Genomic DNA, 19,337 nt, shown 5'->3' on the forward strand with positions numbered 1-19,337 from the left:
CAGAAATGCAAAGAATAGTGTTATTTACAAAATAACTGCGAATAAAAAGTAAGTGCTACAGCACACAAATATAAAGTACTGAGGCAGTACAATACGGATGCAATACTGCTTAGCGCTGTGATGAGAGGTTCAACAGGGTCACAGCCTCAGGGAAGAAGTTCTTCCTGTGCCTGCTGGTGCGGGAGCGGAGGCTCCTGTAGTGCCGACCGGATGGGAGGAGAGTAAAAAATCCATGGTTAGGGTGAGATGCATCCCCGATAATGCTTTTCGCCCTGCCCAGGCAGCATTTATGGTAGATGTTCTCAATGGTGGGCAATTGGGTGCCGATAATCCGCTGGGCAGTTTTCACCACAAGCTGGAGTGCTTTACGGTCCGATACGGGACAATTGCCATACCACACTGAGACGCAGTTGGTGAGTATGCTCTCAATGGTACAGCGGTAAAAGTCCGTCAGTATCCTGGGACAGATGTGAGCTTTCTTGATGTTCCGCAGGAAATAAAGGCGCTGTTGCGCCTTTTTGATCAGGATGGAGGAGTTCAGGGACCAGGTGAGATCCTCGGAAATGTGGACACCAAGGAATTTGAAGCTTGATACACGCTCCACTACAGCTCCGTTGATGTAGATGGGGACGTGAGTGTGGCTCCTAGCATGCCCGAAGTCCACAATGATCTCTTTGGTCTTCTGGGAGTTAAGGGCCGGGCTGTTGTCGGCACACCACGCGGCCAGGTGCTGGACCTCGTCCCTGTAGGCCGTCTCGTCATCCCCTCTGATCAGGCCAACCACCGTGGTGTCGTCTGCGAACTCGATTATGGAGTTAGAACCATGTACAGGAACGCAGTCATAGGTGAAAAGGGAGTACAGAAGAGGGCTCAGCACACAGCCTTGAGGCACGCCGGTGTTCAGGGTTAGAGTGGAGGAGGAGAGGTTGTCTAACTTAACTGATTGGGGTCTGTTAGTCAGAAAGTCTAAGGTCCAATTGCAGAGGGATCATCTGATACCAAGCTGGCGAAGTTTGGCGATCAGCTTGGAGGGGATCACAGTATTGAATGTTGAACTAAAGTCAATGAACAGCATTCTGACATAAGAGTTGGGGCTGTCCAGGTGGGTCAGGGCAGAGTAAAGTGCGGTGGAGATGGCGTCCTCTGTTGACCTGTTGGTGCGATAGGCAAACTGGTGGGGATCCAGGGTAGTGGGCAGACAGGATTTCAGATGTGATAGAACCAGTCTCTCAAAGCACTTCTCTCAAAGAATGGTGCGAACAACGAAAAAAAACATCCAGTGAGCGGCAGTTCTGTGGGCGAAAGCATCTTGTTAATGAGCGAGATCAAGGCAGAGTGTCCAGACTAGTTCAAGCTCAAAGGCGGCAGTAACTCAACACATGCCCACGCATTACACGGTGGTGCGCAGGAGAGCATCTCCGAGCACAAAACACGCTGAACCTTCAAGTGGATGAGCGACAACAGCAGAAGATCACCAACAGACATTCAGTGGCTGCTTTATTAAGTTAAGGGGGTACATAATAAAGTGGCCACTGTGCGTATGTCCAACGGGAGCTTAGGGAGTATTTGCAAATGCAACGCGGTTTAAGGATTAAACAGGAAAAACCTATATTTCATTTAATTATCAGTCAAAAAATATCCACTTCTTCCCTCTACTGCCGAATTCTCCTCCATCTGTCCAATCCGGAGATTCTCTCTCCACCTATGCTGCCTGCCTGACCTGGTGAGTATTTCCTGCACGCTCTGTTTCCTTTCACTCGCTGGATTTGGCTTCCTTTGGTGAAAAAAAAGCGCATCTGGAAAGTCCTTTAAAAGTGATAAACGCTGTTCTTATGCAATGATGTTTCCATTAGAAGTTAATACAATCCGTTTATATTTTAGAAATTTTAATTCCTGCGGCGCGAGGCAACAATCACATTTCGGAAAACATTGTTCCCTTGTCTTCGACATCTTCACTTCTGCTCTGGTCTCTCCCCAACCTTCCTCTCTTTCCCTGGAAAGATAAACTTAGCCCCCTTTTAACACCCGCTCCCCCCTCCGCGCTATCCAGCTGCACAGTGGAACGATCAAGGGCAAGGTTTCGAATCCTAAACACAAGATTCTGCAGATGCTAGAAATCCAGAACAACCCATACATAAAATGCTGAAGAAACTCAGCTGGCCAGGCAGCATCTATGCTGCCTGACCTGCAGAGTTCCTCCAGCATTTTGTGCGTGTTGCATCATACTAGACCGTTCATAATAAGGACGCCCTTCATAAGGAGAGGTTTTCCATGTATAAAAATAAACGACAGCTCACCCCGACGGTGTCTGACGGAAGGGAACACATTCCCAGGAGTGTTTCAGTGGCTGAAAAGTTCTGAGATCCTGGCAAGGCCATAGAACTCACACAAAGTTCTATAAGGAGTTATTTACCAGAGAAAAATAATATGAACGTGGGAATGTATTAGTTACAGTACTGGTATTATGTACGTGATACATTGGCTTAAATGACGCGGTTTTTGTTTAATTTGTTTGCCCTCCTATAATAAGGTTGGGGCGTACTTCCTTGTAAACAAGGTCTCTGTGGTTTATTAATAAGTATACATTAAAAAAAAATTATCCTGGTGATGCATTAACTTGCCACCCCCCCCCCCCGCCCCACCCGTGTACAGTAATAGTGACCCGCCTATTGCCGTCAGCACCTCTAGTGGCCGCCCACTGATGTACAAGACCAGTGTGCTCCGTTCATAGCGATGTAGTGTCCCATCGGGTTTATCCAGTGAAATAGGTTGGATAAATTGCGGAAGTGTCACGCACACAAGATGCTGGAGGAACTCAGCAGGTTAGGCAGCATCAATGGAGGGGAATAAACAGTCGATGTTTCAAGCCGTAACCCTTCATCAGGATTGGAAAATAAGGGTGAGAAGCCAAAATAAGAAGGTAGGGGAGGAGTAGTACAAGCTGTCAGGTGGGGGGGGGGCAGAATGGCAAGGTGGGAGGGGGGGAGGGAAGGAAGTGAGATGATTGGAGGTTCTTCCACTCTCTGGTCTCTTTTTCCATTTCCCATTCTGGCTTTCCTCAGACTCCTCTTCTCCTCATTTCCAGTCACCTCCCTCTAATATCCCTCTTCCTCCCCTTTCTGCAGTGGTCCTTTATCCTCTCCTATCAAATTCCATCTTCAGTCCTTTACTACCTCTTCCATCCATCACCTCCCAGCTTCTTACTTCATACCCCTCCCATACCCACCTACCTGCCCACACCTGGTCTCACTATTACCTACCAGCTTCTCACTTCATTAAAGACAAAGACAGCCATAAGTTAACACAAACTTAAATTGACATAAATTATACATAACTTATAGGTGTATAGAAAATAGACATAGCGCTAACTACCTTTCTTCTTCTAGTTTCTAGATTCCCTCTTCTTCAGCCCTTTACCTCTTCTGCTTGTCAGCTCCCAGTTTCTCACTTCATTCTCCCATCTGGCTTCACCTATCACCCACTAGCTTATACTCTTTACCCTCTCCCCACATTCTCACTCAGACTGCTGCCCCCTTCTTTTTCAGTCCTGATGAAGGGTCTTGGCCCAGAAAGTCTTGCCGAGTTTCTCCAGCATTATGTGCAGATTGCTTTGGATTGCCAGTATCTGCAGAATCTCTTGTGTGCATTTGGCTCAGCCATTTACTGGTGAGCTGTAACTGCATTAGGATTCTATGATCCTACTGTATATCAATGACAGGAATAACTCCCACACACCCCTCTCCCCTCTCCCACTACCCACCCCATCAGACAATCCTACCATCTTGACTGGGTTCAGAGCACTTTGTCCAGGGGTGTGAGTGCTCATGTTAAACATTAATTGAAATATAAGTAAAATATAATGAGAGGCATTGAGAGAAAAAGGGAAAGGTATAAATGAGCTAAAAGGGGGAGAGAGAAAGAAGGAAAATGAGGAAGGCTGAAGAAAAATAGGATGCAGAGAAAAGGGGAGAGGTTTATTTAAAAGGGGAGCTAAAAGGAGAGAAAATAAAAGAAACAGGAAAGAAAGGAGATGGTAGAAAATAGGCAGAGAACTGGTTCAAGAGAGGAGTGGAAAAGGTATTGATTTTTAGTTGATGTTAATGAATCAGAATCAGGTGTATTATCACTGATACATTTCAGGAAATTTGTTGGTTTGCTGCAGATGTACAGTACAAAACAAATATACTATAATTGAATTGACTCTATTTCTTACATCTTTCATATACATGAGTAAAAATCTTTATGTTAAGTCTCCATCTAAATGTGAAACGTGAAATTTATAGTAATTTATAATAAATAGTATGTGCAACAGGACAGTCAGCATGAATTGATCAGTCTGATAGCCTGGTGGAAGAAGCTGGCCTTGAGCCTGCTGGTCCTGCCTTTTATGCTGGGGTACCATTTCCCAGATGGTAGCAGCTGGAACGGTTTGTGGTTGGGGTGACTTGGGTCATTAGTTACAATAATAAATATAAAGAAATAATGAGTAGTGTAAAAGGAGAGCAAATAGCGAGGTAGTGTTCATGGGTTCATACACCACTCAGAAACCTGATGGGTTTGGGGAAGAAACTGTTCCTAAACCTTTTGGTGTACGTCTTCAGGCTCCTGAATCTCCACCCTGATGGTGGTAATAGAAAGAGTCCTAGGCGGTGAGGGTCCTTAATAATGAAGTTCAGCTTTCTGAACTTTTGAAGAGGCCCTTGATATGTTGTGCTCATGATGGGACTGACTGAGTTTACAACCCTCAGCAACTTTTTCTGATCTTATACATTGATGCAATGCAACAGGTCAGAATGTTCTCCATGGTGCAACTGAAGACATTTGCTAGAGTCTTTGGTGACTTTCCAAATCTCCTCAAATTCCGAATTAAATATTATATTAATCAAGGAGGGGGAATTGTGAATGCCTATGTATGTGTAAGCAATTGTGCAAGTGCAACTGTATGCAAGAATTCAAGTGTGAATGATTGTATGTATGAATCCATGTGTTGATTTTATGTATGACTCTGTGTGTGTGTGTGTGTGTGTGTGTGTTTTTGTGTATGAGTGTGCACGTGTGTGCACAAACCTGAGTCTACAAATGTCTGTGTGAATGTATATCTTAGCATGTGTTTCCAAATTGGGTGAATAATGTTTGTGTAAATGTGCGTGAGAGCTGGGAATGTGGGGGTCATGGTGAATGGAATGACTCCTGGCCAGGTCGTGTTAATATATTAACTCGTGAAATATTGGGCACATTGGACTTTGGAAACATTGTCGACAATTACTTGGTTCATTCTGCAGTTTCTGGACTTGGTACTTGCACAAATTGTCTTTAACAAATCAGATTAACATAAAGTAAGTCAGAGAAACGGAGTCACTTTGGTGCTTAAGTGAAGAGGGATTGGCCATGCAAAGCCAGACAATACGGGCATTCTGGCGTAAGAGATCCTTTGCAATATGAGCAACAAACTGAGTAGATGTAACACAGAAAATTCTGGAGGAACTCAGCAGGTCAGGCAGCGTCTATGGAGGGGAATAAACAGCACCAGTCCCAATGAAGGGACGCAGCCTGAAACATCGACTGTTTATTCCCCTTTATAGATACTACCTGACATGTTGAGTTCCTCCAGCATTTTGCGTGAGTTGCTCTATATTTCCAGCAATGGGAGAAACACTTAGGTTTATAATTTGAGCTGATAACAGTTGCAATACCTCAGTATGTTGACATAGTGATATCACTATTGGAGAAGAATTAGTTCAATATGCAGACTATAATATTATAGCATTTCCCAAAATTCATATTCTCCCATCTAGTTATTGAGTACTCTGTTGCATCATTACTGTATCAACCTCATATAAAATATAACATTAAAAATTAGGTTAATGCAGTAGCGTCGCCGTTAGCACGACGCTTTTACAGCTCGGGGCGTCAGAATTCAGAGTTCAAATCCGGCGTTTTCTGTAGGGAAGTTAGTACGTTCTTTCCGTGTGCACGTGAGTTTCCTCCGCATGCTCCGGTTTTGTCCCACAGTTAGTTAGATGTCGTAAATTGATTAGGCTAGCGTTAAATCGGTGCGATGTTGAGCGGCGCGGCTCAGTGGGCCGGAAGGGCTCGTACTATGCTGTATCTCTAAATAAGTAAATAACTAAATATCGACAACATTAAAGCAGTGTTTATATGTTTTGGTTTCAGTGTCTTGACTGTATACATTTAATAATGTGCCCATGTATTTCAGATTTAGTGATAAATTGAAACTAAATGTTATTTTTTTGACTACGGAAATGTGGGATCAACATTCAAAACCAATTAATTAAATTAAACGTCTTTTAATTGTCAGGAGAGAAATGCACACGCTAAACCCAACACAAATGGTAGGCAAAACTAACTTATTTAAAATCTTTCAAATAATTTGGCAAATTGCTTCCAACGAATTGTTTTTCGTTCGTTTTTCTTTTGGCTAAGTGATACTTTTGCTGTCATTGTGTTTCGATTGAACACATCATTAAGGGAAATTTAGACCCGCTCTTACCCAGAAAGTCCTTTGCATAGCTTACCTGCAAACATATTTTAATAACAGAGCGTAAACGCATCCCACTTTATCTTAAAGCAGCATGCCCCACTGGAAGTTAACCCATTTTTCACAACACTCTTGTCCTGCGCATTAAATATAATACACAGGACATCGTTTCAGAAATACTTTCTAAGCAAAATATTACAGATCGCTTGTGAAATGTGTTTACTTAAAACTGCTTCAGCCGTGAACAGTTGATAAATATTAAGCAGGACCAAACTGTTCAGAGAGTCCCATGTTTGCGCCAGATTGGCTCTGTAAATTTTGATTTCAGCGGTAGGTTTCTTGAGGTGCAACGTAATCTCGCTGAGTGAATTTGCCGCATTACAGCGACATACTTGTCAATTAGAAATGTCAAGGACACTTAGAATGGGCGCGACACTGACATAAAACTGGTTGGCTATCCCTTGTAGATTCGTTCAACCTCGTCCTCACCGTGAAATTCAATTAATTTCGACAGCTTTTGTTTTTCCTTTGTGGTTACAAACCGGACTCAGTGTTTATTTTTTAATGGGATGTGTCAGTTTCATCCCAAGTTTGGATGCGAAATGCAATCGAATGGCAATAAAGTGGAATTAAATTTGAAAACAAACTTTTCGTACATTTTGATATTCCAAGGAACGTACAAGCTCTCTTCGAACATCAGAGTGCTCATCTGTAGTTGTAACTGCGATGTGCATTATTTATTCATTAATAATTTATACGTCAGTTTGTGTGTCCCAGAAGAAGGAGTGTTTGCAGATTAAACTCTCGCATTAATAAAACAACTCGCATCTGCTAAACTGGCGTGTTGCTAACTGCTCCGCTCAAGTCCGCAACAAAAGCCCGATCAGTGCATCAGCGCATGAACCAGGAGCTCCCTTCACCAACGTTCAGCGCTGTCTAAATAACCTTTCCACGGGTTTCAGGCAACATTCAGATAAAGTGGTGACTGTGAATCCAAACCTCTGCTACAGCAATGTCCCCGTCCTCTCTGCATAATGCACTGCGAGGCGTCCCTCTTATAATATGAAAACTTCCTTCAACTTAGAAAAACTGCGCATCATTCTCTGAGAACTCATATAACATATTAGAAATTAAATTATAGACCCAAGAAATTCTATAGATGCTGGAAATCCAGAGCAAAACACGCACAGAATGCTGGAGGAACTCAGCAAATCGGACAATATCTACGGAGGGGAATAAACAGCTGACGTTTCGGGCTGAGGCCCTTCAACAGGACTTGAAATAAATTGTTTTTTTTCGTTATATCTGTTCCCCTCTCTCCTCCTCCCCCTCCCTAAATTTCACATCTCTCTTTCTCATTCATTCTACTTTTGGTCTCTTTTTGCACTGCACACTTGCACTATACACACACACACACACACACACACACACACACACCTGCACTATATACACACACACGCGCACACACACTACACACACACATACACACACACACACACCTGCACTATACACACACTACACATACACACACACACACACACACACACACACACGCACACACCTGCACTACACACACACTACACACACACACACCTGCACTACACACTACACACGCACACACCTGCACTACACACACACACGCGCACACACACTACACACACACATACACACACACACACACACACACACACACACACACTCACACACACATACATACACATATTATAATTTAGAATATTTTGTGTTGCACTATAATGCTGCCGCAAAGCAATAAATTTCACGCCATATGTCAGTGATATTAAAACTAATTCTGATTTTGATTCGTGTTCCTCTTTCATTTTTATGCATCCTCTCCCCTCTGTGCTCTCTTTAATGCCCTTTTCTCCACATTTTTTTCTTTCACCACCCCCCCCCCCCCGCTACCCAGCGCTCTTTCCTTTCTTTTGTTTTCCCCCTCTCATTTTCCTCATTTTCTCTGGAATCAAAAAGAAGCTTCGGTTATCCCTCGACCTAAGGAAGATGCTGTTGACATTCTCTACTACACGTCATTCCAGCCAGCGGCTTCGCACAGACCAGCACGTATTAGTGTGAACCCACTTGGAGTGCTAATGTCGCCACTTGCTCTGTATGCCTGCAAAGTATATAATTCGAATTGTTCCAACTGAATAGACCTGTGCTTGCTGACTTTCCAAATGCCTGATCAAACCTGGCTCTATCAATAGCGGCTTGGCTTTCAGATTACTACTGAATATAAATGTGTAACACCGTCTCTATCACCAATTATTTATTTTCTATATGGTGTTTAATTACTACAGCGTTTAAAAATAGTAATTTTGCTCAGAATTGATGTTCCATCAGGCCCCTGAACCAGTGTAGATAACTTTACTAACTCCAGCACTGAACTAATTCCATAACCCTTTGGACTCTACAACACATGCTCTCAATATTATTTATTATTTATTGGTATTATTTTTATATACACAACTTGGTTCTCTTTTGCACGTTGGTTGGTTGTCTTTGTAGTAGCTCTTATATGCAGTTTTCCATTGATTATATTGTGCTTACTTGTATCGACTGTGAATGGCTGCAAGAAAATGAATCTCAGGGTTGTGTATGGTGACATATATGTACTTTGATAAGAAATTTAACTTTGAAATCTCGAGAAATGAAAACAGACTCTGACAAGCAATTCAATCCGCAAAGGATGATGCCGTGAAGTTGCAATATTTATTGCAATAACAGTTTACACAATAATGCAACATTGCTTACAGTTAACCGGAGGAAACATTTTTTTGGTAATTTTCCTTTCTCGAATGGGAGTCTAATTTTGCATCACGTCGCTGTTTTAATGACACGTAAATATATTTGGAGCATTTCAATCACTTTGTTTCTTGAATGACCACGGTGAGCGTGGTGCTGCGGAGACCCTGATTTAGGTGCATCCCGCTTAATTTTAACAGTCCAACCTGCCTCTTACTGCCCCCTTGACTGGATATACCTGCCTATATACATGTGTCCTCGCCCCATGTCACTAAAGCTTTCCGATCTGTGAGGTACTTCCCCGGATTTTGCTTCTTTTCTTGCGGGTTTGTGGCAGATCTAGCGTGATATTTGCTGCTCTGCCAGGCTCTCAGCAACCTCCCCTCTCCCCGACCCTCTCCGCTGGTGTCAGGTAAATCCTCAAAACCCAATTGCAGCAACTGTGCCCCTTTCTAAGCTGCTCCAAATAAAGTCTGAACAAAACTAGACGGTGGGACGGCACGTAAACTGCAAAGTGTGGCCCTGTGCGTCATAAAAATAAAGTCGGCCAACTTCAAATCGATGGGAAACGCACTCTTAAATTTCTCCATCTGCGGGTCTCCTTACTGTAATGACTGAACATATTTTACAGTAGAGGTTTAACAGAAGGGGGGGGGTGGAAAAGCCATTATATTTCCAATCTGAGCTGTGTTTTGCAAGTGAATTCGGAGTGAGCTGCGGCGAGGGATAGGGAACGCCGCTTGAATACTGAGTTCCCCCTTTTGTTCTGACCCTTTTTTAAAATAAATGCACTTCAGAAAGCTGCCAAAGTAAGCCTTACCAGGGCTGTGCTCGGAATGACAAGTCGGCCACCAGCTCCCCCTTCCTAAGTGCGCTGGCAGGTTAAACTGCCAGTGGGGGTGGCACTGCAGAGGGCGATGCCAGCTCCCACCCAGGCGTCTGGCCATATGTAATCGCTGGAACTGATGCCCCGTTCTGCTCTGAAAAGACAACGGTCTCCAGATTTACTCTCTCGTTTGTCCCTGCTTTCAAACCTTCTCCCCTACAAAACTCTGCGTCTCTCCCCCCCCCCCCCACACACACACGTTTCCTTCACCCCTCTGTTGATGGTCATGCCTGCTGTTACCCAGACCCTCAGCCCCGGAACTCGTTCCTTTCGCCTCTTTACCTTCTCTTCTTTCCGACCTTCCTGCTCCCACGTTGCCCAAACCTGTCCTGACATTCCCCCCTCCCCACCCCATCTTGTGTTTCAGGACACGTTCCTGTCCGATCGGTTGCTTCTCTGCGTTAAAGGTAGTGTTTCATTGTGGAGGCGGGCAGTGTTGTGGTGACGATGGCAGAGGTAGAGAGCAGTTGTACAATGTTTCCATTGTGTGTTGTGTATGGACACGCACACTTACCCCACACACTCTTACATGTACACTTATATACTCTCATACACACACTTACACATACCTGCATATACTATATACACTCTTAACCCACACATACTTATTGTATATACTTACACTTACACACACACACACACACACACACACACACACACACACACACACACAGATCAGAACATACGTACTGTACATGCACAAACAAACATGTGTCCGTGTGCGCACACGGGTACACGTGTGGATATAAGACACATGAACACACACCCTTTAGTTCTAGTCTCATCCAACCTGAGGGGAGAAAACACAACTTGAGAGCATTTAGCATAGCCTTCCCAAGAAAACTGTGTAGTGACATAGATACATACAAACACACAGACACACACCTCCATCAAATCATTTCTTATTCTCCTTTGCTCCAAAGAGAAAGACTTGCTCAGTCTATCCTGATAAGACATGTTCTTTAATCCAGGCAGCATCCTGGTAAATCTCTTCTGTACCCTCTCTAAAGCTTCCAAATCTACTGTTGCCCATCGTGAATTCAGTTGCCCAGGAGAGGAGAAATGGGAAATAGGTAGTACAAACAAGTCAGCCTTATACCAAGTTTTCTCCCACAGGTTTAATAGTTTGCAGCATGCTTTGCTGAGGAATCAGTTGGTTAAACCATGGTGCTATTAAATCACACCAACACTGATGGTTTGAGAACAGAACTCAGGTCTTGCTGCATTCCCTGGGCTCCACCGTAGTACTGTACATCCCAGCCCATATCTCAAGATCGAGTTCAAATTAATAGTCGTTAATTGTATACATGTACACAACTAAACAAAACAATGTTCCTCGGGAACCAAGGTGCAAAGATAAATAAAGTATTCTGTAGATATGTAAATATAAAGTGTGTATAGGAAAATTAGTTAAAATACTACTGTTGCTGGCACTGTCATAAATAACGTGCATTGGATGGTAGCATGGCGATCAGAAGTGTCACAGCCTGGGGGAAGAAGCTCCAACTCGAGCTTTCTATCCCCCCTCTCAATCATTGTCCATGTCCTGCTTTTACGGGATGAAGAATATTGCCAGAGCAAATAACCTTGGTCATTTGCTGCACTCAATATTAACCAAATAGCCATGTTGCTAAGATTTACACATGAATGATGACTACCTGGGTCTTCAATGACAACAGATCCCTCATAAAGAGATAAGGGAGTGTTCACAGAAAGCTAAAGTTCCATAGTTTTCTTGGGAAGGCTATGCTAAATGCTCACAAGTTGTGCTTTCTCCCCTCAGGTTGGATGAGACTGGAACTAAAGGGTGAAAGACAAAATATCTACAGGGAATCTGCAGGGAAACTTCTTCATCAGGTGGAGCGAGCTGCCTGAAGAAGTGGTGGGTCCAGGTTCAATTGTAACATTTAAGAGAAGTTTGGATACACTCATGGATGACAAATATATGGAGGTCTATGGTTCAGCTGCTGGTAGATGGGACTTGGTAGAAGACTAGGTCATCACTGACTAGATGGGCTGAATAGCCAGTTTCTATGTTGAAGTACTTTATGACTCTATGACTGTTTCAGTGCTGGAGTACCTCATGATCCTTTGATTCTATGTACATATCTATATGTGTTCACTTCCCTGCTCACCTCACGATATAGGCACCTTAAGACCACATAAGCATACAACATAGGAGCAGAATTAGGCCATTTATCACATAGAGTCTACATTGCCATTCCATCTTGGCTGATTAACTTTCGCTCTCAATCCCATTCTTCTGCCCTCTCCCTGTAACACTTGACGCTCTTACAAATCAAGAAACTATCAACTTCTGCTTTAAATATACCCAATGACTTGGCCTCCACAGCAGTCATTGTCAATGAATTCCACAGATTCACCACCACCTGGTAGAGAAATTAATCTTCATCTCTGTTCTAAAGAGACACAGCCTAATGCATCTCCTGCATGAATGGTCTGACACTCCACTGCCCTGCAGTGGAATATGAATAGGTATCCTGAAGAACTGGCTTTTACGCTGAGTATTTCACAATCTAAATTCTTTCCAACCAATGGAAGGATTTCTGACCTCTCACTATGGTGTTGTAGTGAACATGGAAGCCAATGGGCACCCAGTGAGCTCCCATGATGTCATGACTTGCTCGGTAGAGATTGGTTACATAACAAGTTTTCACCAAGGAGACTGGAAAGAAGTCTTCAGCTCATTGCGACAACACTGCAGTGAAATATTCAGATTGGCCTAAGTGGGAACGTTTGCCCTGTGTGTCATTTCAAACTGTTGTTTTTTTCATTCTCTCTGGATTTGATAGAGCTGCTGCTTGGCTCAACTTTACAGCCCCTGAATGATCTTATTCGGCCAAGGTTGGACCGACCCGCGGGTCATGGACTGATGGCTGGCTACACTTTGGTTCATACAAATAGAGCTGTTAAATTACCTGGCAGATGCAGGTACTGGCACCACCATAGGCAGGAAATTTGCTCTCGGCTGATTCTATTCCAGTGCTTGCTCCAGGGAAATGCTTCCTACTCCATTTACACCTGTCTGCCATGCACCATCCATTATGAAACTCAACCAAGCTAGTTCTCAGGCGCAACATTATTCTTTTTTATGGTGTCACAGATTTATCTCCCCTCTTACAGCAAATATCACCTCATATGGTACATATGCCAACATTGATAATAAATTTACTTCGACTTTGAGTACTTGACAATTAGTGAAATAGCACTCCTCACATAATCAACAAAATAGGAAACGTGATATTTCCAAAGGGGTGCAAACGTGTTTTTTTTTTTGCATTACTCTTTTGTTTTCCTTAGTGTATTCCCCTTTCTTCACTGTCTTGCAAAATTTGAGTATAATTTAAGCATGTTTATGTTCTGTGTGTTGTCTGAACCTATGCCTGTGATACTGCTGCAAGCAGTTTTTTTTTTCATTGCACAGTACCTCACCAGACTTGCACACATAACAAGAAATTGTGCAGATACTGAAAATCCAGAGCCACGCACACAACCTGGAGGAACTCAGCAGGTCAGGCAGCATCTGTAAAAAGGAATGAACAGTCGACATTTTGGACCAAAGCCCTTCATCGGGATTGGAAAGGAAATGGGGAAGAAGCCAGAATAGAAAGGTAGTGGGAGAGGGAGGACCACAAGCTGGGCAGTAATAGGTAAGACCAGGTGAGGGGGAAGATGGGTGGGTGGTGGGGGAGGGGATGAAGCAAGAAGCTGGGAGGTGATAGGTCCTCTTCTTGTTAGGTCGCATCTGGAATTTCCAGTTGGCGGACGATTTCCCTCCATGTCGCTCTGTCCCGACACTTGTCCACAACATCCCTAGTCTTGTCCAGCTTGGTCCAATCCTTGATGTTATCCAGCCACGTTGTTCTTTGCCTTCCTCTTCCTTTCTTTCCCTCCGGCTTTCAATACAGCAAGTCCGACAAGATGTTATCTCTCCGCGTAACGTGTCCACAATAAGCAACTTTTAACTTTATGATCTTTTCCGGCAATATCCGTGGTCTATCAACTTCGGACAAAACTTTCTCATTTGAAACTTTTTCTTCCCAGCTGATCTTCAATATTCGTGGATAGCACCACATTTCAAAAGCATTAATTCGTTTCATTTCACCCTTCTTCAGGGTCCGTGTTTCTGATCCATACCTCAGCACTGACCATACGTAACACTCGAGGAAGCGGATTCTACTTTGGATATCTACCTTCCGATTGCACACTAGACATCATGAACTGGGTCTTAGCCATACCTATTCCCTTCTGATCTCAACTTCACATCTCCCGTCATCTGTCAGACAACTGCCAAGATAATCAAACTTTCGCACCTGTTCAATGTCTCGTCCATTCACTTGTAACGATACCATCATGAATGAGTCTTTAGTGTTTGTTTTGCTTACCACCATCGATTTTGTTTTCTTAGGGTTGATTTTAAGTCCGTAGTCAAGACTTTTCTCATTCACTCTATTCAGCATAATTTGCATTTCGCATTCGCTGTCAGCTAACAACACGGTGTGGTCCGCATACCTGATATTATCCACCATCCGGCCTCCGATTGGAACATCTGTCTCCTGATGGTCGCATTCCCGAAAAATCCATTCTCCGTAGAGGTTGAACAAATTCGGCGAGCCAACACAGCCTTGCCTTACGCCTTGTTTAATGCATGCTCATGGTGTTAGCTCATTTTCTACTCTGACCGCCGCTTTCTGTTTTCAATACACGTTCCTCGTTATTTGCACATTCTCCCATCCCAGATCGTACTTGTTCAGCACCTCTATTACTTTCTCGTGTCTTACTTTATCAAAAGCCTTTTCATAGTCAATAAAACATAAGTAGATGGTTTTTGTGCCTCAACGCATCTCTCCGTGATGCTTCTCATCGCAAATATTCCTTCCCTTGTTCCTGAGCCTTGACGAAAACCAAACTGCGTTTCGTCGCTGATTGTACTTTCATTCTGCCGAACACTATTTTCAACCGTAGCTTAATGCAGTGAGATATTATGCTTATCGTCCTGTGTTCGTTACATTTTATCATTCTTGGCTTTTTTGGTAAGGCGATAAATACCGATTTAAGAAAGTCCTCCGGAAGATTTCCTGTCATATAACTGTTGTTTAATATCGCTAAAAGGTTCGTTTTTCCCTTCGGACCAAGAAATTTCAGAATTTCAGTGGAAATCTTATCTTCACCGGCCGCCTTTCTGACATTTAGACTCCAAATCGCACGTTCCATCTCCGACATCAATATTTTAGGTGATAGTGGAAAAGGTAAAGGTCTGATACGATAGCAGAGTGAACCATGGGAGAAGGGGAAGGAGGAAGTGCACCTGAGGGGGGTGATGGATAGGTAAACAGAAGAGAAGGGGTGAGAGAGGAGCCAGATTGGGGAATGGAAAAATAGAGAAGGAGAAGGAAGAAGAAATTACTGGAAGTTAGAGAAATCGATGTCCATGCCATCAGGATGGAGGCTAACCAGATATCACCTTCCTTCAGACTCACATGTAACATAAAGGTGAGGAAGGGGCTGCTTGCTTCACTCCTGAGGTTCACTTTGGAGCTAATGAGCATTCATTAATCTCCACATCGTGCAAGACAGAGGCAGGCGTAAGGGCGTAAATTGTTGGAAACACTGAGCAGGTCAGGCAGCATCTGTGCAGAAAGAACCAGAACCAATGTTTTCACGGTTGCTGCAGGGAATGTCCAGCATTTTAAGTTTTTCATCAGGATTTTGACATCTGCAGCTTTTGATTTTCAGTCAGTGGAAGAAAATATATTTTGAATTAAGGCACTTTTACAGTCCTGGAAGTTGATTGGTGATGATCTAAATAGGGTGTCACATTAACATAGTAGTTAGCGTTATGCTCTCCAGTGTCAGCATTCCCATTGCTAACTGTAAGGAGTTTGTACGTTCTCCCCATGACTGTGTTGGTTTCTGCATGGTTCCTCCCATATTCCGAAGATGTATGGATTAGGGTTAGCAAGTTGTGGTCATGCAATGTTGATGCCTGAAGCACAGTGACACTTGCAGATTGCCCCAGCTCACTCCTCCAATTGTGTTAGTCGCTGATGCAAGCAATGCATTTCACTGTATGGTTTGATGTTTTGAATAGGTTCCCTGGAGCGTAGGAGAATGAAGGTAGATTTGATTGAAGTAAACAAAATTATGAAGCATATAGATAGGGTAAATGTAAGCAGGCTTTTTTCCACTGAGCTTTAGTGAGGCGAAAACTAGAGATTATGGGTTAAGGTTGAAAGATGAAATGTTTAAGGGGAACATGAGGGGGAACTTCTTCACTCAGACTGTGGTGAGAATGTGGAATAAACTGCCAGCAGAAGTGATGAATATGGATTCAATTTGAACATTTAAGAGAAATTTGGATGGGTAGATGGATGGGAGGGATATGGAGGGATATAGTCCAGGTCCAGGTCAATGGGACTAGGCAGCATAATAGTTTGGCACTGACAAACTATTAGTCACAGCCTAATAGTTTGGGCCTACTTTTGTGCTGTAGTATTCTATGACTCTATGTCAATAGTATGAGCAACAACTAACCCTTTCACCTTTCCAATCCTTCAACAGAAACCAGTAACAAAAAGGAATGGAATTTCCAATTGGGCCATCTGATGGTCTGCCATTATTTCAGAGCCTGGACAAAACCCAGGAAAGACACCATAAATATTGTGATTGGGAGAAAGCCAACAGGAAAAATGCAATCACCAGCCAACCCCCATCAAGGTCTGTCAAGAAAGGAGATCAGACACTTGTTCAACTCTCCGAAGTTCACATGCAAAGAGTTTCCAGCAATTACTTTGTAAGTTGGAACACATGCTTTCTGAGTCTCAGTATCTACAGTTCAGTTGGATTTTTAGTATCTCTACAGATGTACAATGGGAAATAGTTAAGCAGGAAACAAAATGGGTACAAATCAGTAGGTTTCAGTAAGGAGAAATGACTGGCACTTACTAGAGAGATCAGAATCAGGATTAGGTTTATTGTCACAACATATGACATGAAATTTGTTGTCTTGGACCAGAGGGTACAGCTTCAGAATAAAAGGATGTTCCTTTAGAACAGAAATAATCAGGAGGAGTTTATTTAGCCAGGGGGTGGGGAATCTGTGGGCCATTCGGAAATCAGAAACTTAAAACATTATGATAAGTGCTCACAGGATAGACCATAAAAAATTAATGCCAGAGGAACAATGAATAATGAAGGAAAACTACAAATTTTAAATTGGAACAAATGAAAAGGAGCGTAAGTGCAAACCAGAAGAAAATTAAAAGGCGTTTTTTTTTTACAAAGATTAGTCATAAAATGTCAGGACTCTTAAACAATAAAATAAGTAGCAGAGATTTTAAGAAACCCCTTGGACTCAAAGAGAAAGTTGAGAAAATAAGTTTCAGCATCTGACTTTACACATAATGAAGCATTTTTGGAGCCTAGTCACTCATACATCGCAGGAAGTACTATCAGAATAAATATTGTTCGGAGCAACTTGGAGAACTCCTCTGATCTTCTTCAGTATGGTACTGCAGGATGTGTGTTGACAGATCAGGTTTCACTGAATATCACATCTGAAAGGAACATCTCCAACCTGAGGGGAATCTTCTTCACTCAGAGGAAGCTGCCAGGAGGACTGGCAGATGAGAGTCAGTTTCAACATTTAAGAGAAGTTTGGATAACTACTGTATATGGATGGGAGGGATATAGTCAAGGTATGGGTTGATGGGGCTAAGCAGAAAAACTGTTCAGTATAGACTAGATGGGCTGAGGAGCATTTCTGTGCTCTAGTCTTCTAAGTCTCTAAGACTCCAGAACAAGATGGGAATCAGACAGGTATAAGCAGTTGGGATAAAGGAAATCCTTTGTAGAATACAGGTCTTTTTTATGTTTTTATGTATTGCACTGCAATAAATTTCACAACATATATAGAAACATAGAAGCATAGAAAGCCTACAGCACAATACAAGCCCTTTGGCCCACAAAGTTGTGCCAAACATGTCCTTACCTTAAAAATTACCTAGGGTTACCCATAGCCCTCTATTTTTCTGAGCTCCATGTACCTGTCCAGGAGTCTCTTAAAAAACCCTATCGTATCCACTTCCACCACCAACGCTGGTAGCAGCCCATTCGACGCACTCATCACTCTCTGCGTAAAAATCTTACCCCAGACATGTTATCTGTACCTACTTCCAAGCACCTTAAAACTGTGCTCGTCGTGCTAGCCATTTCAGCCCTGGTAAAAAGCCTCTGACTGTCCACGTGATCAAGGCCTCTCATCCTCCGTTGCTCCAAGGGAAAAAGGCAAAGTTCACTCAATCTTTTTTCATAAGGCATGCTTCCCAATCCATGCAACATCCTTGTAAATCTCCTCTGCACACTTTTTGTAGTTTCCACATCCTTCCTGTAGTGAGGCGACCAGAACTGAGCACAGTATGCCAAGTGGGGTCTGATCAGGGTCCTATATATCTGCAAAATTACCTCTCGGCTCCTAAACTCAATCCCACGATTGATGAAGGCCAATGCACCGTATGTTTTTTTTAACCACAGAGTCAACCTGCGCAGCAGCAGCTTTGAGTGCCTTATGGACTTGGACCCCAAGATCCCTCTGATTCTCAACACTGCTAAGAGTCTTACCATTAATACCATATTCTATCATCATATTTGACCTACCAAAATGAACCACCTCATGCTCATCTGGGTTGAACTCCATCTGCCACTTCTCAGCCCAGTTTTCCATCCTATCAATGTCCCGCTGTAAACTTTGACAGCCCTCCACACTATCCACAACACCTCCAACTTTTTGTCATCAACAAATTTACTAACCCATCCCTCCACTTCCTCATCCAGGTCATTTATAAAAATCACGAAGAGTAGGGGTCCCAGAACAGATCACCGAGGCACACCACTGGTCACCAGCCTCCATGCAGAACACGACCCATCTACAAACACACTTTGTCTTCTGTGGGCAAGCCAGTTCTCGATCTACAAAGCAATGTCCCCTTGGATCCTGTGCCTCCTTACTTTCTCAATAAGCCTTGCATGGGGTACCTTGTTAAATGCCTTGCTGAAATCCATATACACTACATCTACTGCTCTTCCTTCATCAATGTGTTTAGTCAAATCCTCAAAAAATTCAATCAGGCTCGTAAGGCACGACCTGCCTTTCACAAAGCCATGCTGACTATT

At 43.1% G+C, this 19,337-nt stretch overlaps 1 long non-coding RNA gene across 9 annotated transcripts in view; it reads left to right on the top strand.

Moving 5' to 3' along the window:
* The window catches only part of LOC140191134 (uncharacterized), an 89,419-nt gene that overhangs the window by 60,733 nt on the left and 9,349 nt on the right, over positions 1-19,337 (top strand). For 6 of the 9 annotated variants that reach the window (XR_011883756.1, XR_011883759.1, XR_011883754.1 and 3 more), the window contains 2 exons: positions 11,929-12,027; positions 16,728-16,959. This is a non-coding gene — a long non-coding RNA (uncharacterized lncRNA). Of the gene's footprint in view, positions 1-11,928; positions 12,028-15,278; positions 15,416-16,727; positions 16,960-19,337 lie in introns of all 9 variants that reach the window. The other 3 variants (XR_011883753.1, XR_011883757.1, XR_011883755.1) reach the window with 2 other exon arrangements.

This window comes from Mobula birostris, chromosome 32 (assembly GCF_030028105.1).
Source record: "Mobula birostris isolate sMobBir1 chromosome 32, sMobBir1.hap1, whole genome shotgun sequence".
In the NCBI taxonomy this organism is placed as follows: Eukaryota; Metazoa; Chordata; class Chondrichthyes; order Myliobatiformes; family Myliobatidae; genus Mobula; species Mobula birostris.